Genomic DNA, 8,056 nt, shown 5'->3' with positions numbered 1-8,056 from the left:
TATATATATATATATATATATATATATATATATATACACAATGGAATATTACTCAGCTATAATAAAGAATGAAATCTTGCCATTTGCAATGACATGGATGGAGCCAGAAAGTATAATGCCAAGTGAAATAAATCCATTAGAGAAAGACAAATACCATATGATTCCACTCACATGTGGAATTTAAGAAACTAAAGCAAATGAGCGAAGGGGAGAAAAAACAGAGAGGCAAACTAAGAAAGAAAATGTTAACTATAGAGAACAAACTGATGGTTACCATCAAGGAGGTTGATGTAGGATAGGTTAAATAGATAATAGGGATTAAGAAGTGCATTTTGAGGGTGCCTGGGTGGCACAGCGGTTAAGCGTCTGCCTTCGGCTCAGGGCATGATCCCGGCGTTATGGGATCGAGCCCCACATCAGGCTCCTCCGCTATGAGCCTGCTACTTCCTCTCCCACTCCCCCTGCTTGTGTTCCCTCTCTCACTGGCTGTCTCTCTCTCTGTCAAATAAATAAATTAAATCTTTAAAAAAAAAGAAGTGCATTTGTTTTGATGAGCACCAGATATTGTATGGAATTGTTGAATCACTATATTGTATACCTGAAACTAATATTACACTATATGTTAACTAACAGTAATTTAAATTAAAACTTTTTTTAAAAAGTAGTATTCATTTGTGGGTGGTCCATGCATCTGTGGAGGGGCCTAAATAATCCAAAAGTTGTATGGGGCACTGTATTCAGAACCCGTAGAAATGTGTCAGAGAGGTCAGGGAGTGATCTTTCTATATTCACAATAAATGCCAGCTTGCACTTAAAATTATCGGCTTGTATTTTTAAAAAATAATAAAATAAAATTATCTGCTTGTAAATACAGAAGAATTCCAGTTCTTGAAGTTGTATAAATAATTTTTAAAAAATCTAAATTAACCAAATCATAGGTCTAGATGGCCCAACATGACTTTCTGAAAAGTGGTTGTATTTCTAGGATCTCAGACCAAGTAATTGTTTCTACACTATTCCCTAAATCTTGTTAATTACTGAACACTTTGAATTGTAAAATAGAGCAACATAATGTGTAAAGTGAAACTAGCACTAGATTTGAAACCAGAAGACTTAGTAGTGAGTTCTGGCTTTGCTTATTACTAGGTCTAAGACATCAAGCTTCAATTTTCTCATATGCAAAATTGAGATAATACTTTTATCATGATTTTTTAAGAACATTATATGTGATATGTAAAAATGTATATATTATAAAATAACATAAAAAGCAAACTGTTTAATGACATGCTGTAGGCAGATGTTTGTAAAATGAGTGAATGATTCCTTTATTCACTATAAAAACTGGAGTAGATTTGAAAACAGTTAATCATCTTTTCAAATTTAAGGGAATATTATGGTTTACTTTGCATGCTATTCCCACTGCCATAGTGGAGAGACAACACTAAAGAACAGCTCATGCCAAAACACATGTATTTGTGAGGACCCTAAATTGTGTTGTACTTTCCATTTTATTCTATTAATATAAAAATATGCCATTTATTTCTTGTAATTCATGATACAAAAGCCAGACAAAGTTATTACAAGAAAAGAGAACACCTACAATTGTACAATTGTACAATTGCTGGTTGCAGTGTAGTTCTATTTTTAACTTTTTTGTTTGTTTGTTTGTTTGTTTGTTTTGGATCATCTTGGCTTTGTTTGCATATCTGTGGTAGTTTCTGATCACTTCAGATTTTTTCTAGGGTGCATTATGGTTGGGTCGTGGTTGATATTTTGGACTCTGTTCATTTGCTCAACCATCCCTCAATGGAATAACTAAGAGGAGGAACTCTCAACAAAGAAAAGAACAAGAGACAATGTCCTCTGCCACAGAACTAATGGATATGGATATAAGAAAGATGTCAGAGGTCGAATTCAGGATATTTTTAACTTGTTGAAGAACCTCCATACTGTTTCCAGAGGGGTTGCATCAGCTTGCATTCCCACCAACAGTGTAAGAGAGTTCCCCTTTATCCACATCCTAGACAACATCTATTGTTTCCTGTGTTGTTCAATTTAGCCATTCTGGGGCGCCTGGGTGGCACAGAGGTTGAGCGTCTGCCTTCGGCTCAGGGCGTGATCCCGGCGGGCGTTGTGGGATCGGGCCCCACATTGGGCTCCTCTGCTGTGAGCCTGCTTCTTCCTCTCCCACTCCCCCTGCTTGTCTTCCCTCTCTCGCTGGCTATCTCTCTCTCTGTCGAATAAATAAATAAAATCTTAAAAAAAATTTTTAGCCATTCTGACAGGTGTGAGGTATTATCACATTGTAAGGTTTTTTTTTAAGATTCTATTTATTTATTTGACAGAGAGAGAGATCTAGTGCACAAGCAGGGGGAGCAGCAAAGGGAGAGGGAGAAGCAGACTCTCCACCGAGCAGGGAGCCCAATGTGGGGCTCAGTCCCAGGACCCTGGAATCATGACCTGAGCCAAAGACAGACAATGACTGAGCCACCCAGGTGCCCCTTGCATTGTAGTTTTGATTTGTATTTCCCTGATGATGAGTGATGTTGAGCATCTTTACTTGTGTCTCTTAGCCATTCTGACATCTTCCTTGGAAAAATGTCTATTCATGTCTTCTGCCCATTTCTTAACTGAATTATTTGTTTTGGGGGTGTTGAGTTTAATAAGTCCTTCTTTAAAATTTTATTTATTTATTTATTTATTTATTTATTTTTTTTAAAGATCAAGGGTAGGCAAGGGTAGGGGCAGGGGGAGAGAGAGAGAGAGAGAGAGAGAGAGAGAGAGCACAGAGCCCAACGTGGAGCTCGAGCTCACAACCCTGAGATCATGACCTGAGCTGAAATCAAGAGGCTCCAAACCGTATGTTGGCTCAATCTCAGAACCCTGAGATCATGACCTGAGCCAAAATCAAGTTGGGTGCTCAACTGACTGAGCCACTAGTCGCCCACGTTTGATAAGTTCTTTCTCGATTTTGGAAAGTAGCCCTTTATCTGATAAGACATCCAGAATTGTGATGCCTACAGCTTTGGTTTTCTTTTTCAACATTACTTTGGCTATTCAGCAGAGTCTTTTGTAGTTCCATCCAAATTTTAGGATTAATTTGTGGATATTGAACCTCCCTTGCAGCCCAAGAATAAACCCCACTTGGTCAGGGTGAATAATCCTTTTAATGGACTGTTGGATTCTACTGGCTAGTATCTTGGTGAGAATTTTGGCATCCATGTTCATCAGGGATATTGGTCTGTAGTTCTCCTTTTTGGTGGAGTCTTTGTCTGGTTTTGAGATCAAGATAATTCTGGCCTCACAGAATGAGTTTGGAAGTTTTCCTTCCATTTCTATTTTTTAAAATAGCTTCAGAGAATAGGTATTAATTCTTTAAATGTTTGGTAGAATTCCACTGGGAAGCCATCTGGCCCTGGACTCTTCCTTTTTGGGTGATTTTTGAGTACTGATTCAATTTCTTTGCTGGTTATGGGTCTGTTCAAGTTTTCTATGACTTCCTGTTTCAGTTTTGGTGGTTTATATGTTTCTAGGACTGCATCCATTTCTTCCAGATTGCCTAATTTGTTGGCATCTTGTTGCTTATAATATTCTGTAAAAATTGTTTGCATTTCTTTGGTGTTGGTCATGATCTCTCCTATTTCATTCATGATTTTATTTATTTGAGTCCTTTCTCTCTCAAATTCTCTTTTTAAAATTATTCTGGCTAGGGGGTTATTGATCTCATTAATTCTTTCAAAGAAGTAGCTTCTAGTTTCATTGATCTGTTCTACTACTTTTTAAAATTTTTTATTATGTTATGTTAGTCACCATACACTATATCCTTAGTTTTTGATATAATATTCCATGGTGCACTGGGTGTTATACACAAATAATGAATCATGGAACATTACATGTTCTACTACTTTTAAACAATTCCTGTATCATTGATTTCTGTATTACTCTATTACTTCTCTACTCCTTCTGGATTTAGGCTTCATGTACTTTTCTTTTTCCAACTCCTTTACTTTTTTTTTTTTTTTTGAGCAAAGGAATGTCATGATTTGACTTGTATTTCAAAAGGATCTTTTCCTATATACAACTGAGTATTTTGAAATGTTATTTAAAAATTCCAGATATAAAAGTTGGTACAACACCTGTGTATTGTCCCTCATTAACCAATTGTTAAATGCAAATTCTGTAGTTTCATAAGCAAGACATTAACATGGTTGTAGTATCATCTAATCTCCACTCTATATTCAGATCTCCCATTATTCCACCTAACATGATTTTATGTAGTGGAACTTTACTTTTAAGCTTAAATTGTATATTTGAAACTTTTCTTGTTTCTTGAGAATGAGTTGTATTACTATATACTTATGTCTTGCTGCATCCCAAAGGTTCTGAACTGTCATGTTTTTATTTTCATTAGTATCCATTTATTTTTTAAATTCTTCTTCAATTTCTTGGTTGACCCATTCATTTTTTAGCAGGATGCCCTTTAACTCCAATGTATTTGTGTTCCTTCCAGATTTTCTCCTGTGATTGAGTTCAAGTTTTAAAGCATTATGGTCTGAAATTATGTATGGAATAATCTCAGTCTTCTTGTACTGGTTGAGACCTGATTTGTGACCCAGTATGTGATCAGTTCTGGAGAGTGTTCCATGTGCACATGAGAAGAATTCTGTATTCTGTATTCTGTAGCTTTAGGATGAAATGTTCTGAATATATCTGTGAAGTCCATCTGGTCCAGTGTGTCATTCAAAGCCCTTGTTTCCTTGTTGATCTTCTGCTTAGATATCTGCCCATTGCTGTGAGTAGGGTGTTAAAGTCCCCTAGTAAAATTGTATCATTATCAATAAATTTGTTTATTTTTGTTATTAATTAGTTTAGGTATTTGGCTTCTCCCAAGTTAGGGGCATAAATATTTACAATTGTTAGATCTTTTTGGATGGACACTTTATTACAATATAGTGTCCTTCTTCATCTTTTATTACAGTCTTTGATTAAAATCTAATTTGTGGGGTGACTGGGTGGCTCAGTTGGTTACATGTCTGCCTTCAACTCAGGTCATGATACTGGGGTCCTGGGATTGAGCTTCATGTTAGGCTCCCTGCTTAGCAGGGAACCTGCTTCTTTCTCTCCCTCTGCTGCTTCTCCTGCTTGTGCTCTCTTGCTTTCTCTATGTCAAATAAATAAATAAAATCATAAAAAAATAAATAAAAGCTTATTTGTCTGATATAAGGATTATTACCCCAGCTTTCTTTGGATGTCCATTAGCATGATAAATGGTTCTTTACCTCTGTCTTTTGATCTGGAGGTGTCTTTGGGTCTATAATGAGTCTCTTGTAGACGACATATTGATGGGTATTCCTTTTTTTATGCAGTCTGATGCCCTGTGTCTTTTGATTGGAGCATTTACCCCATTTACTTTCATAGTAACTATTGAAAGATATGAATTTAGTGCCATTGTATTACCTGTAAAGTCACAGTTTCTGTATATTATCTCTGTTCCTTTCTGGTCTTGTTACTTTTGGGCTCTCTTACTTAAAGGATCTTCTTTAATATTTTTTTCAGGGCTGGTTTGGTGATCACAAATTCTTTTAGTTTCTCTTTGTGCTCAGAGCTCTTTATCTCTCCTTCTACTCTGAAGGACAGCCTTGCTGGATAAAGTATTATTGATTGCATATTTTTTTCTCATTTAGCACCTTGAATATATCATGCCAGTCTTTTCTGGCCTGCCAGGTTTCTGTGGATAGGTCTGCTGTCAGCTTTATGTTTCTACCCTTGTAGAATCTATGACCTGCAGCTTTGGAATGGACTTCAATATGATTCCTTATCTAAGGAAAGTTTTAACCCCCATCTCTAGTATCCATTCTTTATGGCAGGTTCCCTACTTCACCAAAGCTTGGCAGCATGTGTTTCAGAAAATCCTACTTTTAGCATCTTGTCCTCTGACCCCCCAGTCAGTTATCAGATTGTTGTGAGAGTCTCATCGCTGTTCTAGAATGTCCAGTTTCAGATGATCTCAACATGGATGGAGTAGCCAGACACTAAGTCCAATTAGAACTTCTGGCTTTTGCACTACCCTATTTAATGCTCATGCCCACTCAGAAAAGACATCAGCAAATTAAGAATTTTCTGGGCTACTGCAGATCATTTTACAGCAATTAGAAGAGCATATCAATACTGGCCTGTTGGCAGGATTTTCACATCAAATTAGAAGTCTGATTCTGAATAATATCATAAGTAAGGAGTTTGGGATTTTGGTAAAGACAAAATACTTTCAAATGTTGAAATTGCACATGATGAATACCAACATCACTGACCTGGTAAACTATTTGGCAAGTGAGTTAAGTTTAAATGAAGCTTCAGTTTTTATAACTGAAGATTCAAAGCATTGCAGGAAACTTGTACCACCAGAGAGTGCTCCCTGTGAAATCCTGAAGACGTTTCTTAGTGGATCATAGTAGATCATCCAACCTTTTTAAAGAAGAACAAAGGGAAGTTTGGAGTCTACTATTAACTAATCATATTTATTACAGTTTTAAAATTTTGCAGTTGATATAATATAACTTGTCAAATGTTAACTAGCAAGTAACAACTAAGACCCTTCATAGCAGTATGAGTATCCTGTAAATAACTCATGTCTTGAAATAATAAACCTTTTCTTTACTAGTCAAAAAAAAAAAAAGTGCAGCTCTTGTCCCCAGCTGCTTTCAGGATTTTCTCTTTGTCTCTGAAATTTGCAAGTCTCATTATTATATGTTGAGGTGTTGACCTATTCTTATTGATTTTGAGGGGGGTTCTCTGTGTCTCCTGGACTTGAATGCCTGCTTCCTTCCCCAGATTAGGGAAGTTCTCAGCTATAATTTGTTCAAATAAGACTCTGCCCATCTCTCTCTCTTTTCATCTTCTGGAACCCTTATTATCTGGATATTATTTTGCTTTATGGAATTGCTGATTCTCAAAGTCTCCCTTCATGATGTCTTTCTCTCTTCTCTTCAGCTTCCTTATTTTCCATCGTTTTATCTTCTATACCACTGATCTTTCTTCTGTCTTGCTTATCCTCACTGTTAGTGCCTCCATTTTTTACTGCATCTCAATAATGGCATTTTTAATTTTGGCCTGATTAGATTTTAGTTCTTTTATTTATCCAGAAAAGGATTTTCTAGTGTCTTTTATGCTTTTTTCAAGCCCAGCTAGTATCTTTATAATCACTGTTTTAAATTCTATTTCAGATATGTTACTTCTATCCATATTGATTAAATCCCTGGCAGTGAGTACTACCTCCTGTTTTTTTCTTGTATTGAATTTCTCCATCTCGTCATTATATCCAGAAAAGAATAGAAGAAAGAGAGTGAAAAGACAACAATACCAAAACAGAAAAAAATAACAAAGCAAGCCAGAAGAAAACAAAAACAAAACAAAATAAGAAAAAAAAAAACAGAAACAAACTAGACAAAAAAAAAAAAAAAAAAAACTAGATCCTGGCTTTATTTTGTTCTGTTTGTTAAAGGAGACTAGATCCTAGATCCCAAAATAGGAAAGAAGGAAAAACTTACATATATACAAAAATAAAATAGAATAAAATAAAATACAATGCAATAAGTGGAAACCAAAAATAAAGAATATATATATAATGTATATATAAAAATAAAAATTAAAAAGGAATAAAAAAGAATTGAATAAATAAGAAAATAGCTGAAAAAAGCTAAAAGATTAAAGAATTAAGAAAAAAAATCTCAAATGCTATATATTGTTTTCCACAAGAGCTGAAGATTTGCAGTTCTCTGTGATTGGTAAACTTGGTGCTAGCCAGTTGTTCCTGCTGGTCCTCTGGGGGAGGGCCTGTTGCACTGATTCTCAGGTACCTTTTCACTTATGGAAATGTGCCTCTCTTGCCAGGGGGTTGGACGCAGTGTAAGCTACTCCAGATTGCATTATGTGGCATTCTTTTGCTCTCTGAAGGTTTTCAGCACCAATGGGGGGGGGTGAATATGGCGGCTCCCCACTCTCTAGCCCTGGAGCTGAAAGTTTGTACCCCCCACTCTTCAGGGAGCCCTCACAGAATAGC

Source organism: Ursus maritimus, unplaced genomic scaffold, assembly GCF_017311325.1.
Source record: "Ursus maritimus isolate PB19 unplaced genomic scaffold, ASM1731132v1 scaffold_16, whole genome shotgun sequence".
NCBI lineage: Eukaryota > Metazoa > Chordata > Mammalia > Carnivora > Ursidae > Ursus > Ursus maritimus.
The sequence above is the reverse complement of the archived record's forward strand: the minus strand, read 5'-3'. Positions refer to the sequence as shown.